This window comes from Columba livia, chromosome 2 (genome assembly GCF_036013475.1).
Source record: "Columba livia isolate bColLiv1 breed racing homer chromosome 2, bColLiv1.pat.W.v2, whole genome shotgun sequence".
NCBI lineage: Eukaryota > Metazoa > Chordata > Aves > Columbiformes > Columbidae > Columba > Columba livia.
Window position 1 is genome coordinate 67,810,141 of NC_088603.1, and position 22,418 is coordinate 67,832,558.

The window sequence follows — 22,418 nt, forward strand, 5'->3', positions numbered from 1 at the left end:
TGCCCCCAAATGCAGTGAGCAAACCCAGGGACCAAAGCCATGGCTTCCCCAGGGCTGTTTGTCCCAGGAGGGCTCATTATTTGGCCAGAAGGCATGGAGGAGCACAACCCACCAAGCGTAGACCCTCACACCCCACCCACAGCATTGCATCCATCTGCATGTGGCAAAGTGACCAGTAACTTCCCCACCACCTGGGGCATCCAGAACATAAATGAAATAGCTACAGCTGCTGAGCTGACCATCAGCTCCACCCTGAGCAGTTCGTGCTGCACTCTATTATAATCAACTGAGTGACAGAAATAAGATCTGTGCTGATGGAGAGTCTGGACTTAGCACTCAAACCGGAGTTGCAGGTGAAACAGAGCTGCATTCACTGTATCTGGAGAACCTGGACCCAGCATCATGGTCCAGGCTGGCTCTGCTTTGTGGGGAGTCAGCAAGGCTCCTGTAACATATTACAGCAAACTTGGAGATATTTCTGCCCAAAGTCCTGAATGAGCAGATGCCATGGTTCAAATGACTCCCCCTGTTACAACACACCTCAGCTTCAGGGACTTTGTACTCAGGATCATTCCAGTGCCAACCATTTAAATAAAAATACTCTCCTTTCACTAAGACATTTTTTCTAGCTGTCCCCATCTGAGCATCTGCTGTAACATGAATGTAAGGGAATGACTCCTTTAGAAATAAGCTGAACCAAAAAAAGAAACAGCACTGATTTAATTTGTTTTCTCAAACTGCAAGCCCTCATACATGCTTGAAGCAAATGAGGCATTAAAGCTGAGAAAATGCATTGAGGCCCTTCAGCAGCACTTCCTTCAGGGGAATGAGAATGGGAAAGGTCCTTTTCATACTGTCCCATTGTCCTGGCCAGTCACTAGGTGTTCAGCCCTGGAGCTCCAACTAGCAGCACAGTATGGGGTTACCCAAGGCAATGAGCAACAAACAATTTAAAACTTTTCCATAAATCTGAAAAACAAAGAGGCTTTTTATCTCTGCACTGAAAAGAGTAAACCAGCAGAGCCTCCATCCCCAGAGCCCACTGTACCAGCCTGATCAGTGCACTCAAGCTGATGGTCTGACAGCAGACCTGCAGCAGGCAGACCTGTTCTTACAGCACAGAGAAATCGTTCCAGAAATCCTTCCCAGTTACCTACTATAGAAGGGAAGGCCCCTCGCCCTGAACCCCAGTATCCTACCCGCTGGTAAAAGCAAGCTGACACTTCTCCTGGGGTCGCACCATCAAGAGGCACAGCTCCGTCACACCCTAAGGGTCACAGCAAAATGACAAAGGCAGAATAGGGCCAACTGTTAAACTCTTCCTGAGCTTTAAAAAGAAGCTTGCACTCTTTAATTAAAAAAAAATCAAGCCAGAAACACCTCTTTTTTTAATCAGCAAGTAGAAAAGCAAAGCAAGAACCACTTTTTTCTGACCTAGAGAGAGGCACAGAGGAGAAAGGATAAAGACTGAAACGACTGAAAGCCTGCAGAACCTTCTATAAAACAGTTATTTTTCTCCTCAACAATGGTACTCTGTCCCTGACATGAATCAAAAATGTCACAAGGCAGTTTTGGTGAGGCCGCATGTGAATGCTGGGTATTGAGCTGCGGCAGCTGCAGGCAGATTTGCAGTTAACCCTGTGAGACTCGCCACTACAGCTGGCTCCCGCTCTGTCACCGTGTCCGAGCGGTCACCCCTTCCCCACTGCAATAACTGCAGCCTTATCAGTGTCTGCGCTTCATTCCACCACTAGCATCACAGGCCCAGTTCAACGGTGAAGATGTCAAATTAAGAGGTATATCTGTATATGTTACATACAAGCCTACTTTCTTCTAAGGTCTCATTTTATATACTTCAAAACCCTGACAACACAAAGCCACCTGAACTCAGACCTGTGTTTACTCAGGAAGCATCAGTTCCCTTTGCAAAATCTTGAAGAGAAGAATAAAACATCTTTGTCTAAGGAACGTGTCTTCCTATGTCACTTCAGAGCCTTCTCTCCAACACCAGTACTAGGAAGCCTTTTGCCATTCCCTTGCAATAAGATAGACTACCCACTAGCATTTTTACCTCCATGTGACCTAGCTCTACATATAACAGGACACTTTTCCTAAACCTTTCAGCAGAAGTGACACTCTCTGCTAGTACGGTACCAACAGCAGAGCTCAACAAGGCAGCAAAGTTAGGTTAGTGAAAAGCAAATAGTGTGTCTCAGGCATTATGACAATTTCTGCAGTTTCTACTTTTGATATAAAATTACCTTCCTTGCAATATATCTTCCTCACAGCGGGGGAAAAAAAAGGAAAGGAGCAAAACAGAGCTGGAAGGAGAGATGCACAATTCAAGAAACACAAGCCTGGTTCTGAATGAAAAGTTTCCATTAAAAAAAAAAGAAATATTTTTAAAAGTCACACTTTTTAGAAATCTGTAACCAGCTTCAGCCACCACATCTTTCCCAAGACAGCATTTTGAACAGAGGCCTTGCCTAGTATTTTTAAATAGATTCAGAATTGCTCTAGTGACTGAAGTAAACCCCTCAAGGAAAAAACAAACAAACATGGAATTGGTTTTAAAGTCTAATCAAAACAATTTAACATAGTGCAGGAAGTTGCATGCACTTCTATGCACCAGTGCAAGTCCTTGCATACCAATTAGTTTCATTACAGAGGTACAGGCTACTGCAAATAAAGTATGCTGGACCAGAGCACTCCTGAACTAGATTCCCATGCAAAAAATGGAAAACTGAAAATCTTGCATTTCATTAATGGATTTATACACACAGAGGTATTTAGTTATTGGGTCAAACTTTATACACTTGCATCACCACAAGCACACAGCCAGGTTAACTAAGTGGAGAATCCATTCACTACTACAGAAGTTATTTAAAACAAGGGCCTTACCATCCTCCATTTGTAGTATTTGCAGGAAATTTGTGTGAATTTTTCCTTACAGGACAGGCTTGGCCTTCTGAAGAATGAAGGCTGCAACCCTAGTATGCATGCAGTGGCAAAAAGCCACTGAATATTTCATCATCCTCTCCTAACTCCATCACCCCTCTGACACCTTTCCTCCCACCAACCCTCCTGAAGTCCATCCCACTTCCCTGCAATCCAGCCCTTCAGCCAGTATTGTCTTTCCAGCAAAAATATGCAATGGATATTTTTAAGAGCAAGGTGCTAGAACAGGGGTGACAAACTCATTTTCACCAGGCACCACATCAGCCTCACGGTTGCCTTCAAAGGGCCCAATGTGATTTTTGGAATGTATAAATGTAGGACAAATTATATTTATACAGTCCAAAAATCACATTGGGCCCTTTGAAGGCAACTGTGAGGCTGATCTGGCCCCTGGTGAAAATGAGTTTGACACCCCCTTGCTAGAAGATATGTATCAACTTAAAGCAGAAAGCCCTTTAGATGTGGCCTCTTAAGACACCAAGGCATGTGAACATGCATTAGCAACAGCAGCCACTTTGTTCACAGAGTTTTTAACAACACAGGCAAGGAAAAAAAAAAAAAAAAAAAAAAAAAGAAAAAAAAAGGAAAAGGCAAAGGCAAATTCCAATGCAATCAAATTGCTTGTGAGCACACACTGTGTGTGCTGGATGGCAGGGCAGCCAGGAAAGCTCCTGCTTCTCTTCACAACCCCAGCCCCCTGCTCCACCTGACAGTGTTTTAGCCTGGAGCATACCCAAGGGCTACAGCACAAACTGCCCACAAGGAGAGCAGCAACATGAAAAGCTTCATCGCATCATTAGGCCACAATTTGTGCTAATCCCCCAAATTCTGTGGGAGAATGTAAGCACCTAGGAAATAGCCTGCCTTTGAAGAGGAGAGCTCCTGGCTGGATTTAGATGACCTGTCATCCTTTTCCTTTACTTAATCTCTACCCCATCCCTCAGCCTCATTTTATTTACACTAGGGAAAAAAGAAAAACCCTCCTTCCCTAATGTTAATGCAAGCCTCCTAACAGTGAGCATTATTTTAATAAGCCTCAGCAAAGCAGGCCCATTTTTAATCACACAATTAGAAAAATTAATTTAAAAAAGTAAAACTGTAGAGAGGAAGAAGATGAAAAAGGGCTAAACACAAGTTATCAAAAGAGGAACACAGTGCCACTGTAAAATGTGGCTATCTATCCACACCAAAATCAGCCTGTGGTGCTCACCACTAGGTCCCAGCCTGGGATTTGCAAATAAAATCAATAAGAGAGGGACAGGCAGGAGAAGGAAACCCTGGTTGCAGGGATGGGGTGTAGCTCAGCAGGAAGCTCCCCAGCAGACACCCGCTCTTCCCATCACCTGCCAGGACACAGGGTGGTGCAAAGCTTTGGAGCACAAGAGGGGAGAACTACCAGAGGATTTGTGGTGCATGCAGGCAGTCCCTTCTCTTTCTCCCCTTCCTGATTTTGGCTTGGTGAGCAACGCTTTGTTGCCCAGGAGTGGGGTCTTGAGCTGCAGGGCCTCCTGGCTTTCACAGAGAAAACAGAGCTGAGAGCCTGACTTTCTGCTAGCTGGAAACCTCCTGCAGCATGTGCTGAAGGAGAGTACAAAGGGTGTTCACCCTTTTACCACGGACAAAATCTCCTTTAATTAATTGTACCCAGCAGCCTAAGTGCTCCTGGCACCCCAACTGCAGGCAGACCTCCCCTCCCTGCCTGTACCAGTAGATGCCACCCACCACCCTGCCTGGCCCTGGGGACAGAGGTCATCAGCACCAGCATCACCTCCCCAGCAACTCAGATGCAGCAGAGGAAGCATCTCGAACTGCCAAACAGCTTTGTGGCTATTCTTGAAATTATCAGTGCACCTGAGAGCTATCAGTTAAGCAAGGGAATGATCCTAGGGGTGAAAGGCAAGTGGGTGACAGCTGAGCAAGACAGTCCCATCCAGGTGTCAGCTGCCTCCCATGCTGCCTCCCAGGGCAGGGCCTGTCCTGTGGTTGCTGGGGAAAAGAGAGCATTTTCTGATCGTGTGCTTCACAATTCTTCTACATGCCTTACAAAATCCTCAAAGGTTAGGAGGCTGCTTGGCTATAGGGGTTTGGAGCTTGACACCATAAGTCTGACTTTTTCCATAACATGGTGAAGTGGAAAAGTGTCTTTTTAGCCATAAAAATAGTATATGCCACTTGACTAACCCAACAGCTTTGCTGATATTCTTTAAGCTTAACTTACCCTGTGGTAGTGAGCATCCCTACTTGAAAGTATACCGTACCTAAATTGTTATTCTGTCAGCATAACTTGAGCCTGGACTTAGAGAATGCAAGCAAAACAATAAGATCAACACCCAAAAGGTGGTGAAATAAATTATCAATATTGTCCTAGGTCTCCCCTTACCCTAGGCCCTGGCTCAGAGGTTTTTGCTCATGTATAAATTTTCAGTATTGATTTGCCCTGTGAGATCAATGGGGCAACTCATACACATCAACACAAAGTACACACAGGTCCAGAAACTTCAGCCATGCAGCATTGGTGGATGAACTCAAAACAAGCAGAAGCATGGCAAAAGCATGCTTTAGGTTCACATCCTCCACAATGGCAGGGGATGCATATTCCATTACGTGATCAGATTGCCTTAGTGGTACAGACACTTAAATGCTCCATACAAAATTCTACTTTTTTTTTTCTCTCAGTAACATGTGTGCATTATGTATATTTTTAAAAGACTACAAAATATCTTCAAATTTAAAATGTTTGGACAATTATTTATCAGATTATACAGGCAGATGTCTGTCTCTGTTTTTAAAATTGATTTTCTGCTGTAACACAACACTTTAAAAGAGCCCAAGCCTCATCACACAACCTTCTCACAAAAGCTATCTTGCTCAACTCTACACTGCCCATTATGAAAGCTGCATTTCTCTGCAGACTTACTTACAATAAAAGCAAAGGGAAGGTTAACATGTGACAGAACTGTGCCAAATCTCTGAAAGTTTCTGCATTTCAGATTTTCCTTTTTTAAAAATCGTTTTGAAATGAGATTTTAGTCACCACAACATTTTAACCCTGTTTGACATTATAGCTGAGGGATAATCCATTTTTATTCTAACCTGTTCTGAGATTTCCCACATTTTGCATGCTCTGCAGTAAAACAAGTTATGGGACTCTGAAACAGGTTAGCCAAATTATGATGAGAAAGTCTTCTGCTACAAGTTTGAGGGAGAATATATCTGCTAATCACATGCAAGGACTACCCCTGAGAAGCAAGGTCTGTTACGATGAAGAAGTTCATCAACAGTCATAAAAGAGGAAGAAAAAGAAGAAGTTGTTCAAACTCACAGCGCTGCAAAAGTCTACTAAAGCCTCTCTATGGTAACAAGAATGACCCAAGTCCATTAGTGGAGCTTAGCACTATCTGCAGAGACACCGATATCAGAAAAGACACACACTCGCATCTACTTGCTCTAGTTCTTTCCACATTCTTTTGGGAAAAGAGTAGCACAACACACACTCAGAGCTCAGTTGCTAAAGAGCATTTCTCTTTGGTTATTAGTATAGGACACCAAACCAGGAAATCTTAATGTGAATAGCCATAACTGCACACTTTCAGGGGAAAGGCTCATGTTTTTCTTCTCTAGGTGCCAAGTGCCTGGCATGATAAAGTTGCGGTTGGTAGCCAAGCCTCCTGGACATCACTGCAAGATAGATAAGTAGCAATTAAGAAAGGCCAGAATCCCACTGAAATCAAGTTTTGCAATTGAAAAAAAAAACTAAGAAAGAAAAATCAAATCTCCATTTCAGTGGATTTGGTTGTCACAGGAAGTATTTCCCTGAGACTTGGTGTATTATTTCTCTTTTACTTAAGCTTACCAAATCCTAGGGACAGCAAGGCCAAGAAAAATACCTGCATGCAATGCAAATCAGCAAGGAAAAGTTTCTTTAGTTAAATGAAGCTTGAAAGGCGGAAGAGGGCAAGTAAACTCCTTTTTTCTTACTACTTCAGATCAGACAAAGCATACCTTTGCTTTCTGCCAGCAGTCACTCCTTTTTGGGGAATCTTAATATCTCCAAAGGAAACCCCAGACCTCCGCTCTGTCTTTTAAAGAATCACTCACTTCAGCGACTGGGGTGGGGGGAGTCTCATTTCTTTGCAGGGCTCCCACCCCACTTCCCCAGATGCATACTCACCTGGTAAAATCTCTGCCAGTTCAGCTTCAGTCCTGCCCCATAGTTGGTACCTTACCTACCCAGGAAAGTCTCCCCCCATACTCAGCTTCTTACAGCACGGGGACATCACTAGTTAAGGTTCTCCTAAAGAACCACAACTTGCCCTGCAGTTCCAGGACATTTCCTCAGCTCAGAAACCTACATTTAATCACACTCACTTTTGCTGTAATTAATTGGTAAGTGAATGAGCAACAAAGTCAGAGTGAGATCTCAGATCTGCTGCCACATCCCTACTACCTCCTGGCCACCACTGGGGCGTTTTGTTTCTCCTTAGGAGACACTGCCATCCAACCTCCGACCTGCAAGGCCCTGCACAGAGATGATTTAAACATAGAGGTAAGCAATGCTCAACCTGAAATCCCATTGCTGCTCTGCCACAGCCTTTCCAAGCCACTTCCCCAAAGGCCACCATGTTTATGGTGGTGGCTCAACCTCTCAGTGTCCCACTCTGATAGCCACCACACGTTTCCCACTCATTGTCCTGTTGCCGTTTTCCCAGTTCTCCTTGTGCAAAACAGCTACAACAGCACTTTTCATCCCTGAAATGCACCGCGCAAATGGGGAGCACAAGTCAAACAAAAGCTACAGCCACTCTGTTTACTGGGGAGAAAGATCAATGGGTTTCAATGAAAGGACAGGAAGCCAATGTTCTCACCGTAACTTGTTGGTAAAACAGTGAATAGTGCTATCAAGGCTGACAAAGCCTCTTTTTTTCCCCCCCCTCCTCTTACTTTTTTTTTTAATAAAGAAACCAATGGAGGGGGTTATCTGTAGTTATCAACAGGCCATGAAATGGGTAACATCAGCAAGTTTATTCAACTCTTGTTTGCTCTTTGAGAGAGTTAAACAGAAGCCTCTAAGTGCACACAGGAAAAAGTAAAAAAAAAAAAAAAAGCCACACAGGAGGAAAAAAACAAATACACACACACAAGAAAAAAGACAAACTGTTAGGATTAAAATATATATATATATATATATATATATATATATATATATATATATATATATATATATATATATATATAAGCAGAAGCATGGATATGAGGGGTTTGTAACCATGTTTGTTCAGCATCTCTCCTGTGTTCAGGGTGCATAGAGTATCCCAATACATTGACAAGGAAGAGCGTGGCTGACCTATAGAAACTGCCAGCCTCTCCTTACACCCTTTCAAGGCCACTGCTGTGACAAGCCAGCCATTATGGCCCTGCTAGAAGCACTACACCCAGTGTTTACATTATTAGGCCCTTCTTCAAGAACATCTGGAGCCCTATGGGATGCTCTAGTCTAGTTCCCATCTACATCTTGGCATTTACCCAGCGCCATAAAAAGGGACCTGTGCTCTGAGGGAAATACCACTGAATTCAACCCTACTTGTATGTAAGAAATGTTCTATCATTCCACAGACATGGCCCTTCTCTTACCAAGTTTTTTTCCATGCAGCAAAACAACATTTTGCAGTTACTCATGGAAGTGTTCTTAAACCTCTGAATGTTTGAAAAATGTGGCAATACAACTGACATAAGAAAGGATGCTTCTGGAAGAGGAGCAAATGTGTGTATAAACATCATATTTCCCAGCACCTTCAAACTATGTCAATTGGCCATACAGCCTGCATGTACGCATGTGGCTTGTGCATTAAAAATAATGCACCTGAATATTTAGGTACATCACATACATTGTTCACACAATATGTAGCACACGCATAGATCTGTAGTGCTGGTAAAAAACTAAAATGCTATCATACCACTAATGCCAAGTGTTTTGCAAACATGAAAAGTGAAAAATCATCTTCCTCTCCCAGGACTACTTCTCAATGTCCTACATACAAAATTTCAGACTCCAAATTCAAAGTGAAGCTAAGCACAGGGGAAATTGTGATTTTCCTTGAAGGCTCAAAAGAAAATTCAGAATTATATGAAAGACATGAAGTTAGTTATTAGTAACGTTATTCTTCAAAGGGCTATAGAAACGGAGAGGACTAATATCATGGGAAAGCCAAGTAATTGGTGAAAATGTTTTTAAAGTTAAACCCTTTCTTCTACTGCTATAGAAGAACTGTAAAGATACTTGATAATATATCTTTCCTGCTTGTTTTGTGCCAGAAGCGTGATTCCTTAGGCTTATTGCTTGCAGTGAGCCTGTTTTCCCACTTAAAATTTCTCAGGCCCATTTTATACATTGATATAAAGCTTGTACCTGCACCAGTCTATCCAGTAGCCTGAACACATCAGCAAAAGACAGACAGGACACACTTTGGGACTGACGTCCACCTGGTTACGTTCTGATGTTGCTTGCAACCCACTTATCTTGCATAAGACACACACAGAGGTAGAGATGGCAAAGGCAGGTTTGAAGTGATCTCACCTACATCCAGCTTTGCCCACCTCTGCCTCCTGTATCAGACCTCAACAGAACCAAAACAAGGGTCAAAGCTTGCTGCTCCTCCAGGATCTGTGGCACATGTTCATGCACAGCCAGAACCTGGCCCTATTTCTAGTCCTTCTTTTAATAAGAGTTGACAGGCCTGTGTCTCTATTAGGATTGCTTGCACCAGGAACAGGGAACACGTAACCATGTCTCACTCCAAATGAAAACGCACGCAATCCTTTAATTTTACTTAATATAAGAAGTCTTGCTTTTGCTCAGAATTAACTTCAAATTTTATAAATTCCTTGGTGTGCTCCTGATTATATGTCACTTCAGGTTTTCCACGAAATAATAACATAAATAAAAATTACTATATTCCAGAAATAGTTGAGATGCATTTTGTATCTATATACAGACAGAGTCAAAAATAGTGCTCTCTCAACATATCTGAACACGGGTGCTCCTTACAGAATAAGGGTTTTCTTGACAAGGTATTCAGCAACAGTTATAACACTTTAGGTGTATACCCTGCCTTAATCCAACAGAAATCTCAGCTTTCTTTTGGAGGCATAACAGTTGAATTGATCTTTTATGCAGGGGGACAAATTTAATTTTCTGGCTCCGACTTGGAAAAGAATGTCTATTCAAGACAGGACTTAAGCCTCACAGAAGTCAATAGGACCTAAACACATGTTTACAATTAACCATGTGCTTAAGTGGTGGTCTGAACTGGGTGAATAAATGTGAAGTCAGTAGGTCTGCTTGCATAAGAAAGAATTACAGAATTTGGCTATAAGAGGCTGGAAGATTAGTAACAAATGTGTCATTCCTGTAAGTAATTTACTTAAACCAAAGCCATGGCAGAGCTGTTTAGAGTATGCACTCAGATTAATTTGAAGGACAGACTTAGAACATAATTATCAACCAAGTACAACTGTAAATTTGTAATAATATATCAGAATCACCAACTGACTTTCAAATGAGATCTGCAGAACCAAACATCCTGCTCAAATTTAATGAGTTCCAGCCCATTTCAGAGCTAGGTTGTGACTTCACACAGAAAACTGAGTAAGTAGCAATGCAGGCCAGAGAAGTAATTGTGGCTCCAAAAAATGAAACCAAAGAACATTTGTAGGAGCCTCCAAAGCCTTCCAAAACTATTTTCGTGGTAGCAGCTTCTGAGAAAAATATGAGAAGCCATCAACAAAGCTTAAGGGGTTTTAAGTTCCCAACTCTCATTGACTGATAAGGGTCCTGTAGACTGTCAGACACTTTTAACAGCAAGGTTAAATCCTTGTATTTGCATATTTAAAGAAACACATGATTTTCAGGGAAGTTTATCATGTACATCACTTACTCTCCTTCTTCCCAAGCTTGCTCAATATTACTGACACATGAATAGCTAGTACATCTACATTCGAAAATTGCACACTCCTACATAACACAGGAAAGGAGGAAAGGGAATGATATCCAGCTGTCACTCTAGCTGCGTAAGACCAGTGAGAAGTTTAACAATTAAGAAGACTCGGACCAAAAGACCCTAAAGTTTTGGTGTTTTTTTGTTTTTGTTTGGTTTGTTTTGTTTTTGTTTGGTTGAGGGTTTTTTGTTTTGTTTGTCTTGGTTTTGTCTTTTTTTTTTTTTAGCCTGTGCTCCTACTGCACTTCTAACGCACCACAGTCATAGGTGGCTGCAGAGGTGACCCTTCAAACTGGGCTGACACCACAAGCAAAAATCAACAACAATAAGAATTTGCAGAGCATGCAAGTGACTGCAGCCCTCCAAGGCAAGGCATGGCTTCAAGCAACTCCAACCCAGGGCATTTGCATCCCACTGCCCATGCCAGAACACTGCCAATCCTTGCAGGATCCCAAGGCAGCAGTAGGAGACATTCCCTCTGGACACGTCCCTTGTTCGTCACCTTCTCCTCCAAGAGCAGCAGGAACAGTATCCATGCTGGCTTTCCCCCTTTGCAACAGATAACATAGGTGCCCTTGTGCTCACAGAGCTACATTTGACTATTTTAAGGCTCTACAAGTAATAACCCAGCTCCAGAGGCTGCAACAGCTCTACAAGTTACTAATTAATTCACCACATCTGCCCTGCTTTCTCCACAAGTAACTCAACCTGGCAAATGTGTGGGTTGCCCAGCTAAGGAGTGCAGGGCCCTGAGGTATGAGGAGGGATATGCCATTTCCTCAGATTTTCCTCTACTAAACTCAAGGTACAACTCTCCAGGGAGTCAACACACTTTTAAAACAACAACAAAAAAGCATTCATTCAGATGCGTGCCAAGTATAATACCTACATACATAAGGCACAGCATGCACTTGAGCAGGGACAGCACTACTGCTGCTGAAGTGATTTACATGCACCAGAGGACCAGTAGAGCTGCTGCTGCATTCAGACATACCCATGTATCTCCAGCTTCCCAGAATAAGCTCCAGCATGGCATCCCTCTTGGGACCCTCTCAAATATGCCCAAGGGGCAGGTTCTCTGCCTGCAGACTCTCTCACAGAAAGGGAACTGCCCAACCCACCTGCCATGGGCTCCCAGGGCAAGGGCCTACTCTCTATTTGCTTCAACAGGCTTTTCCCCAGAATTTAGATGTTACACACACACACACACAGAGGATTACAGCTGGTCTTAGAAACATAGGAAAATTGAACTTCCAGCAGAAAAGCAAGGTACCAGTCTAAACAGCAACAAAATACAAATACCTATTTACCTGCTGCCATTTCTTCAAGACTGTGAATAACATCAGTCTTCCACAACACTGAAGACTGTTTCTTTACCACCAGGAAGTCCAATCCTCCTAATAAATCACCCAGTGTGTCTCCAACCCCTGCAATCACTGCAACCTCTATCCTAAAGGAACTCCTGGGGAGCCTCTTTTAAAACCTCACAACCTTTCTTTCAGCTGACCCACCTGATTCACATTAACAGGTGATCCAAGTCCCAGGCACATCATCTGTTGCCTAATTACCTCCAGCTCAGGCTTGGAAAACAGGTTAGGAGGCCATCTCTTTGCCTAAGCACGCTCTACCCTGCTGTATGATCATCCAAACCTCATTACCAACACTGTGGGCTCCAGGCCAAGTGCAGGAATTTCTCCTGCTGTTTGCTATGGGGTTTAGATCCACACAGAGGCCAAAAAATGAAGAGTAGGCAAAGAAGACCCATGCTTAACCCAGGATTTGTAGTCTGACATGGATACACTGAGTTCAATATGAAACTCCCCAGAGCAATTCCTCAGTCTGCCATGCCACGTTCAGGACAGACCAGAAGTCTGCTCAGGAGGGTATAGACATACCCTCACATTTTAGGGAGTCTTTGCTGTGTTGGGTGTGGACAGAGAGCAGCATAAACCCTTCAGTTTCAGGGCTGATCCCCACATCTGTGTCAGGGGATGGGATGAGGGATATCAGTTTGTAGTGGGTCTCTGCTCTGCCCCTGCACTGACAGCCCTGACCCACGTGCCACAACCAGCTCTGGGCAGCCATCACAGAGGAGCAAACAGTCCATAGCTCCTGGCTGACTTCATATGCACCAGATGCAGCTGAGCAGCAGGCTGATCAGCAGCATTTGGCACATGGGCTCCCAAAGCCAGAGAGAAACCACAGCACAGTGCTGGAAATATATGAGTTGTCAGCACCACAGTGGGAAAGCAAGAGACAGGGATGAACAGCGGTCGCTGAGCCAGTTAAATCCGTGCCTGCCCGCACAATGCTTGCCTGAGGACAGATGGACATGAGCAAGGAGGCTGGAGTGCAAGGGTCAGGCAGCTTGACCAAGGACACATGGCAAGTTAGTGACACAGTTGCGTACCTGAAGAAGGACACAGGATTAACATGATGGAAGGGACGTAAGTCTCCTGATTTTGAGTCCCCTCTCCTCATCCTTACACAAAACAGCCCTTGTGGCCAGAGCATGCTTTTCCTTAGTTTGCTTCCTCTCATTTTCATTGTGAGAAAGGGCCCTGGCTTGCTAAAATGCAGTATCTCTGCTCAGCAGGGCCCGTGCCCTTGGTTATCTGCTGCCTTGCAAAACCCTCTGTGCCAGAACGGTGGGCTCCGCACATCCTGATGCTGCAGAAGCTGCTGCCAGTCACTCAGCACAAGCAGCACACAGTAGCAGGCTCACGGCAAGCACAAAGGGAAACACAGCAGGGCTGGAGTGGCTGAGCAAGCCCCTCTGGGAAGCGGACCCCTTCTTTCACTGGGATGCAATGTGCAATGCTGACTGCAGTGTTGTTTGGAAGCAGCAAAAAGCATGTCAACATCAAAGGTGCACTTGTCAGCCCAGAGCTCTCTCTTGCAACCATTTGACTCATTATTCTTTCCTTATTTTTCTTTCTTTTTAATTTTTTTTGTAAGAGGACTTAATGACACATTGCATGAAGTATTCTGCTCACCTCACCCACCTCCCAGCCAACAAACCTGAGGGGCACTGCTTGCGCTCACAAACTGCCTCACATGAGCCCATGTGCTTCCTCACACCATCTGCGACTCATCAGGCCAAAACTTTGCTTCTCCCTGATCCTATGCACATACATACACACACACACACATGTATGCAGAGCAACATGATACTCTCCTTTTGGCCAGGAGGTGAGGAAAAAAAGCTCTTTGCTGCTTCACATGGTTCCTAAACCTCACAAAGGGGAGCTGTTTGCATGGGGCTTCTGGGGGTGGTGGGGCTGGTGCAGGTGCTGCATGTCCCCGTGGCTCCCTCCAGAAGACTCCCAGGTGATAAGCAAAGGGCTGGGGCAAGGGTGCAGGTGGGCAGCCAAGGAAATCCACCCAATGCAGCATTGCAGCCAGGGCGGAGACTCCAATAACACTAGCCATCTCCAGCTGCAAGCTGGAATGACTAACCAGGCCCTTGCAAAAGTGCACAAGAAAATGTCAGGGCCCTCAGGATGGCTGGGTAGGCAAAGGCATGAGTGTGGTCCTTGGGCTGGCAGCAGTAGGAGGCTGGGCAGACACTGTCTCCCCTCTGGCAGCTGCCACAGCAGGAGGGGGTTGCAGGAGGGAGAAGGTCTCGGCATAGCAGCCCAGTGGCTGTGCGTGCTGGGGGCACGTTAGACTCACAGAAGCACAAGAAGGGTATTTTTACTGTGCTTAAGTCAGCAGTCTACTCTTTTCTGTTCTGAATACAGGTAACCAAGTTGGACACCCAAAGGAGGTGCTATAGATACCCTCAGAGAACAGTCACTCCATCAGGCCAGGCAGGAGTCAAGTCACTCCCAACACAATCCAATGCCTCCCAGAGTTCCCCTGGCTGAGATGCCTTCACATCTTCTGGACAGAAATGCATCCCATGGACTGGCCCACTTTCTGCTGTCTCACAGCTGTTATGCACAATAGTCTGATTTTAATTGTTACAGAGCTCTTCTGTACCTAAAATGTACCACGGGTTCTCCCACAGGTGCACAATAGTGAGCTGTTGTGTGTCGCATCACAGCTGAGGAGGGGTAGTCTTGGGAAGGAGCTTGCTGTCTCCTGTGTAGAATCATTTTGGATGCTTGGGTCCTTCTCTGCAGGGGGTGGATGTGGCACTAATGCACATTGGGCAGTACAGGGCACACAGATTATCTGTTAATGTCAGAGCAGGAGAACTCCTTGTCATGGGACTCTGTGGGCACTGCGGGTTGGCACGGGTTTAAAAGGCAGCCAAAGAAATTCATAGCAGAGACACACATGGGCAGGATAGTAACTACAAGGATGTTGATCCTAGGTCAGGCAGTTCCTGAGTCACAAATCGCCAGGGACTGGACAAAAGTCGTGCACAAGTGACATGATCTGTTTGCCCAGTCCTTCTGCTGCATCTGTGCCAGCTGTGTGGCCAGACACCAAGCTAGGTGGACCACTACTCTCAGTAAGGAAGTAGGGAGTGAAGCCAGCATTTTCTCAGTCTCTTCTTGTTCCATACAGGTGTCTTATCCCCTGGGGCCCTGGGAAGCAGGGTAGCTTTGTAGTCTAGCCAGCGGATGTATTGCCAGCATCAGACGGGGAAGAGCTTGCCTCTGCACACCCATTCCCACTGCGCTGTGCCACCAGCTCCCCTGGGGCGGGCAGGGATGCAGCTCCTGGGACCCCGCTGCTGGGAGGATAATGTGGACATGTAACACTAATGACAGGCCAGAGCAATTTATTGAAGTTCTTTTGTGGCAGCTCATGCCCTGTGAAGACAAAAGAGAGATGCAAGACATTAGATCACTGAATTTAGGACCTGACCCGAACTTTGAAATAGAGCTTCATCTGAGAGAGAAAAGCAAGGGAATGACACAACTCTGTGAGTACGTGCATATGTGTGATCCAGACAACCTCCTTTCACTTCAGATCACTGACTCTCACAGGGCATCTCACTGCCCAGCAGGACAAGGCATGTTTGGGGACTTACAGATTCACACCAGCTGTTGGGATGTTTTACGAAGCAGAGTCAGCCCAATCCAGGAGGCAGCCCTGGCCTGCCAGCACAGCCTCCTTTACCGCTGACATGGGGGCTGGCAGGCTGAGCAGAGAGGCTGAGCAGGGATGGAAAGGACCATGGAGAATAGACTCATTCATCCCTGCCAGATAGCTTTCTCTCGAGTCATTGCTGAGCACATTTAACACTGCAGTGTTTGGAAAGAACCCATTTGGCACATATAGGCTATGCTAGAGACTTATACAGCAGTTTTCTGACCTGGCAGCAGGCACAGTGCCAGTGCTTTTATATATAAAGTTTGGATTTTTTTGAAGTTTGGCTGCTTATTTAATTGCCTGTCCCACTTCTGAACAGGATCTTCTGACTAGTCATTTGCAATAACCCTGAAAGGCAGGAAGCGGCGTGTTCCCACACTGGAGACTGACCATGACATCACACCAACAACAGAGAGACAACACTCCCAGCAGCTGCCCCAGCAGCTCCACCTCGCCAGCACACACAGACCAGCCCACCCAGTGCTCATCAGGACAACAAGTAGTCTTCCCGGTCACACACTCACCGAAGCCCCGACCAAAGGGACCTGGCAGCATTTCCCACAGATGTGCGTTTCCTATGCTGCAGATGAAAGCAAATTGCAGGCTGGGTGGCCCAGGAACATGAGCAACATCAGCGGAGGCTCCCGCTTCCCCTCCTGCCCTAAAGGGAAGAAGCAGGCGGGTAGCAAACATCATTTATCAGACAACCTGTTCTGAAAGACACTGCGTCCGCCCCAGGAGAGGAGCAGGAGCAGTAGCAGCATGACGTCTACAGGGGTGATGGAAAAATAGCTTGGAGAGCCTTTCACTGCAAGGTTATTGTTCTGAATCTGGCCCAGTCGATGTACCTTACCAAGCATTGTTACTACACATCACTTATTTCATGGCCATGAGTTGATCATTAGGCTTCTTAGGTAGCAGCTGTTCACATCATTAAAAATACCACCAGCACCAGCAACACTGGCTATTTTGGCAGAGACACTGAGGACTTGATTGGAAAGTACACCATAAATACTCTCTTTTTGTCAGTCTAGATGATCCACCTCAGCCAGGCCTAAGGCATATTGATAGAAAAGCTGCTGCTGGCTGGCTCTGCCTTTAGTGAGTTTAGTCACCAGAGTAGTGAAAACAATGCATCAGTGATCAGTCTCAGGGAAATATTTGTTTAAGTGGTAAATAATCCCCAGAAAACAATTAACTACTGTCTGCCAAACTGCCGGCAGCTTGATTTATATCAATATTTAGAAAAACATATATTTAAGAAAATAGGTCATATGAGAGCTGATATGTGAAAATATTCAAATTGAGGACTTTGAGCAGCAAATTCTTGCTACAGAGGAGGAGAGCTAATGGCTTTTTTTATAATTAAGCAAGCTGGTTTTTCTGCAGCCCCTTTGCAAACAATACTGGAAGGCTACTCCTCAAAGGAGCCTTGCTCTGGTAACAGTGGGAGTTAATATATTTTCTCAGTAGACAGGCAAGTGAAGCGAGCTTCAGACTCAGATCACCTTATCTTCTGTGATGTCCCCTACCAAGATTTCTATCAAATGTTTTATCTCTGGGGCAAGCCTTCACTTTCAGAAAATAAACTGAAAATAAAGAATTGGGGAATTAGTTATGTATGTCATTTCCAGGGCTTTTGTCTCCTTTTCTCCCCCCATGTACCAGACTGAAATTATCACATTAATCCCAAAACAGCAAATCACCTCTGAGTCCTGGAAAAGTCCCCGTAGCAAGGAAGTATCTAGAATTTTACTTCAAATAATTAATCTATAGAATAATACAATTTGCATAGTTTATAGCCATAATAATAGGGACTCAATGCTTATTACTGCTTGAGTTCAGCAGACAGAATCTGGCCATAGATATCACAGCTATACCAGAAATTTTGTTGTGCCAGAACCTCTTTATCTTTCCTCAAAGTTTTAGAACAACAGCCATCCTGCAGTCCTGTCTCACTTAGCTACACATGCATTACCTTTTTCCCCATATAAATATATTACAGTCATATATATATATATTATAATGAAAGATATGTATCTAGTGTGTCTATATTATACCATGTATGTATTTACTATCTATATTCACATACTGTACATAAATGTTGGCTTCCTTTGAAATGTAGCATATAAAGATACTACATTGCTTTGCTGCTTCAGTCGTAAGAGAGCAGACTGAACTGCAGCTGTAAAAATAAGAGGAATAAAAGTCCATTTTATGTGCCATCACTTATTTTTTCCTGTTTATCCAGTAACTCAGTATCAGAAAGGCTGTGAAGCATTCTCAGCTGTTAGCGTGAATTCACAAAGTTCCTGCTGTATATGTAGACTTCTCTTATGCTTGCTCTTGCCTTGAATGCTCAGAACTTAAGTGATCAAGGATCTGAATAGGAGGTCTGGCATTTTTTCACTCTACAATAGCAGCTCATAGTGCCCAGGACACTGGCTGAGCCTGAAGGCTACCTTAGGAAAGCAATAGAAACGATGCAGGACCAAGACGTCCTCATCTGGAGTGCCCCATCTGCCGCACCAGCGGCTTCTCCAGCCACCTTGGCCCCCACCCTTGGTCACCTACCTCCTTCACCAGCATCCATCGCCCCATGACTCCCTCCCTTCTTCCTTGCTTATACCGGGCTGCAAAGCATGTCCCAGGGCACCAGCGCTTCCCACCACCCAACAATGTGTGCTTGCAGCCCAGAGGGCAAATCACATCTCAGGCTGCATCAAAAGGAGCGAGACCAGCAGATCGAGGGAGGTGATTCTGCCCCTCTCCTCTGCTCTGCTCTAGTGAGACCCCACCTGGAGTCCTCTGTCCAGCTCTAGATTCTTCAGTACAGGAAAGACATTGACCTGTTGGAGAGGGTCCAGAGGAGGCCACCAAGATGATCAGAGGGCTAGAACCCCTCTGCTATGAGGACAGGCTGAGAGAGTTTGGGTTATTCAGCCTGGAGAAGAAAAAGCTCCAGGAAGACCTTATTGTGGCCTTTCAGTACTTTAAAGGGACCTACAAGAAAGATGGGGACACACTTTAGCAGGGCCTGTTGCGATAGGACAAGGGGTAATGGTTTTCAACTAAATCAAGACATGAAAAAGAAATTTTTTTACAATGAGGGTGATGAAACACAGGAACAGGGTGCCCAGAAAGGTGGTAGATGCCCCATCTCTGGAAACATTCAAGGCCTGGCTGGACAGGACTCTTGGCAACCTGATCTAGTTGAAGATGTCCCTGTCCATTGCAGGGGGTTGTACTATCTGAACTTTGAAGGTCTCTTCCAACCCAAACTATTCTATGATTCTCTTCAAGGCCAAAACTTGGGCAGGGACTAAGTAGCCACATACCTATCACACAGCACAGCCAAGGGCCACGTCAGGTGTAACATACAGACCACGGCCATGGGGAAAAGCTTCTCCCTCTGCTAAATTTGCACCTGTAGGCTAAGGCACAACCTGCATCCCATGTTTTTATGGTTGTTCTGCATGGAGACAGTAGAAAAGAATATTAGTGGATATTGCTACAGAGGTTTTTTTAGGGCTGCATTTGTCTACATATGATGTGCACACAGGAACAAGCTAAGCCTAGGTATATGCTTTGAATGTGTTCCCATGATACAGGGACAAGGCCCAAAGCCATGTTTAGAGAGCATCTGTCCCCAACACTGAGTTGAGGCTAGTTATTAACTCTCAGGTCCAATCTTAGTGGCATGTTCTACCTCAGGGCAATTAATGGGCACAATACAAGAAAATAGCAAAGAAAAGACTTTAGTCTTTCTGTAAACTAAACCACACAAGGCCATCACCATTCTTGTGAAGGAGAAACACACGCCCTTGTGGTTGATATTACCATTGAGAAAAGCACTCTTAGGAAGATGACAACTTTGTGCCAATTCCTGTTTTTCTGAGTTCTTATGTTTTCTTTTTCCTTCAGTCATATCTTGCCTTTCCTTATGAAGAAGGACTGAACTGAGCAGAACCCAGTGGTAATTAACACACAGCATAGAGCTCTGCTTTTGAGAAGGAGGCAAGGAAACACGTTTGCTATTATGTAGAGACCACAGAGACAAAGTGAGAGTCACACTAATGAAGACAGGAAGGATGATGAACTCAGACTCAGGAAAGGGAATAGAAGCATCAGGGTAAAACACAACAGCAATTTTATTCTAGCAGCTACCTTGTGAAACTGAAATTGGGATTAAAAATATGTTTATAATAAATGACACCCCCCCTGCAGCCAAGCAGCAGTCATGCGGAGACCCAGTGAAATGAGGAGCTGCAATGGGTAGTAGAACCCCACAGACCCTGTTCATGGCAAACCCCCTCAGGAAAGGGCAGAGGCATCATGTCCCAGGTGGAAAGCTCTCCCCAAGGCTTACCATCTGTAAAATATAAAAAGAATAAAAACAAGGACAAGGATTTGTGCATTCAGATATTTATGCTGGCCAGCAATATTGTAGGGCAGTGACAAGCAACTCTGGCCATAAAATATGAGCTGACCCAAAAGGGAACTTTTTCTTTTCTGCTTTTTTCTCAGCTGAGCCACCTACACAGAGAAACCTTTTATCCCCTCTGTTCCCCTGCTGCAGAAAGTGACAGACCTGGCAATTCTTCTGTAGGCATTAAGGTCCCAATCTCACTCCCAGCAAAGTCAAAGGCAAAATTCCCATTGTGTCAAGGATCACAACTAATTTCCTGCAAGCTTGGTTGAGCTGTTCGAGCCAGCTTTCCAAAACAAGCCAATGCATTTTCAAAACGACAGCTGGGGGTCTACTGCATTATAACGTGACCCCTGAGAGGGTAAAAATTGCTGTGAGGTGAGTCCTCCTAGCTATTGTCTTAGGCTGCTGACTCAGGAAGACAGGGCTGCCCTGTTTCACATCTGAAAGGGCTTTTTTATTTATTTCAGGACCACACAGGCTAGAAACAGCTTGGGGTTGTCAGTTTGTGGGTCGAAGTGGGGGCAGTGGGAGGTTTCCTTCATCAACACAAATTCTGAGGAAATTCAGGTTGATGAGAAGCAGCTTTCTGATGCCCAGGGTTGGTTGACACCGGCAGAGGTCTCACCAGGGCTCCCCACAGAAGCTGATGATGGAAATAGTGATGCCAGGGCAGACGGTGCAGCTGGGACAGTGTTCCCAGAGCAGCCAGGCAGTGGGAGTGATCTTCTGGAGAAGGTGGGAGCCAGATCAGAGGCTGCCGCGCAGGAAAACGCTGGGGACAGCCAAGCTGGAAGAGGAAGTAGTGGCTGCAGTAGGCGTTGTGCGATTCCTGTGAACCACTAATAAATGCCAAAGAGGAAGAGAGTTGAGCCAGGATGCTGATAAGTGCGCACAGGTCTGCACAGGGTGGGGGAAGGCCTCTGATGATACACCCTTGGTCTGCACAGGTCTAGAAAGCTATCTGCTGCTGAGGTCAAAGCCATGGTGTACCACTGGCACAGTCAGCTCCATGCCACCTCTAGGTTCCCTCGACACACAGACCACCAGCAGTTCCTATCCAAGCGGGAGCCAGTCTGCCCCGGGTGTGGCTGTGAATGATGCTGAGGGGCTGTTGCCCAACTCTCTTTGGCTGGTCCTGAATTTGTCCCCACTCAAACACAAGCAGAAATAAAAACAGCCTTTCACTTTCCTATCCGTGATTTATGGAACATTAGAGCCTGAATTGGCAAAAGTCCCACTTTACTGACAGCAAGATCAGGCGCTCACCCAGCACTTCACGTACAATTACTTTTAATTCGGCTCAGTTACCAGCGAACTATAATATCTGCGAGAATTTTTAAATGGATCATTTTGTCAGTTTTTCTCCTTACACTTGCTCTGCCTTAGACACTTGTCACCAATTTTATTTAATTAGCACCACAATCGTATTAACACCACTTTTTTTAAAATTTAATTATGCTTCTGCAGTACCCCAGCTTGTTTTGTGCAATTAGCGCTCTACTTTCATACAAATTAATCTCCCTGGAGAACTGCATCGAAAATAGAGAAAAAGAAGAGACCTCATTTAACGGAAATAACAACATCAACTGACTATATATGTATATAGCCCTCATGTGTTGCCAAACATGCAATTTGTGGTTTGTGCCTCCCATACACACAAAATGATCAAGCAGTTTTCTCAGGAGTCAATTCAGTAATTTTATTTTGTCCTGGGTTTTCTGTCCTGGATGTAGAGCAAAGAGTTAACTCTGTCTCCTGCTCTATCAGGCAATTTAATCTAAAGAGGACAGGAGGAAGACTGGTTTCTGTATCTGGTAAACATTTGCTTTATCAGGGAATGTAAGAGTGCTTCTAACAGCCCTTTCTCACTTTAACTGCAGTCACAGAGATTTTGAGGTGGATTTAGGGTATTTAAATCAACTCACTGCTCAGTCTCTCTGATGCTTTTTCCTTGCTGAGGTTTGTTTAGTGTTTTGACTGCCCTC

General features: G+C 44.8%; 1 long non-coding RNA gene across 2 annotated transcripts in view; it reads right to left on the minus strand.

The window, feature by feature from the left end:
* The window catches only part of LOC110366252 (uncharacterized), a 193,404-nt gene that overhangs the window by 156,842 nt on the left and 14,144 nt on the right, over window positions 1-22,418 (minus strand). For both annotated transcript variants that reach the window (XR_010470244.1, XR_002426471.2), the window contains exons 3-4: window positions 16,526-16,662; window positions 12,263-15,718 (exon numbers count right to left, since the gene is read on the minus strand). This is a non-coding gene — a long non-coding RNA (uncharacterized LOC110366252). The remainder of the gene's footprint in view (window positions 1-12,262; window positions 15,719-16,525; window positions 16,663-22,418) is intronic.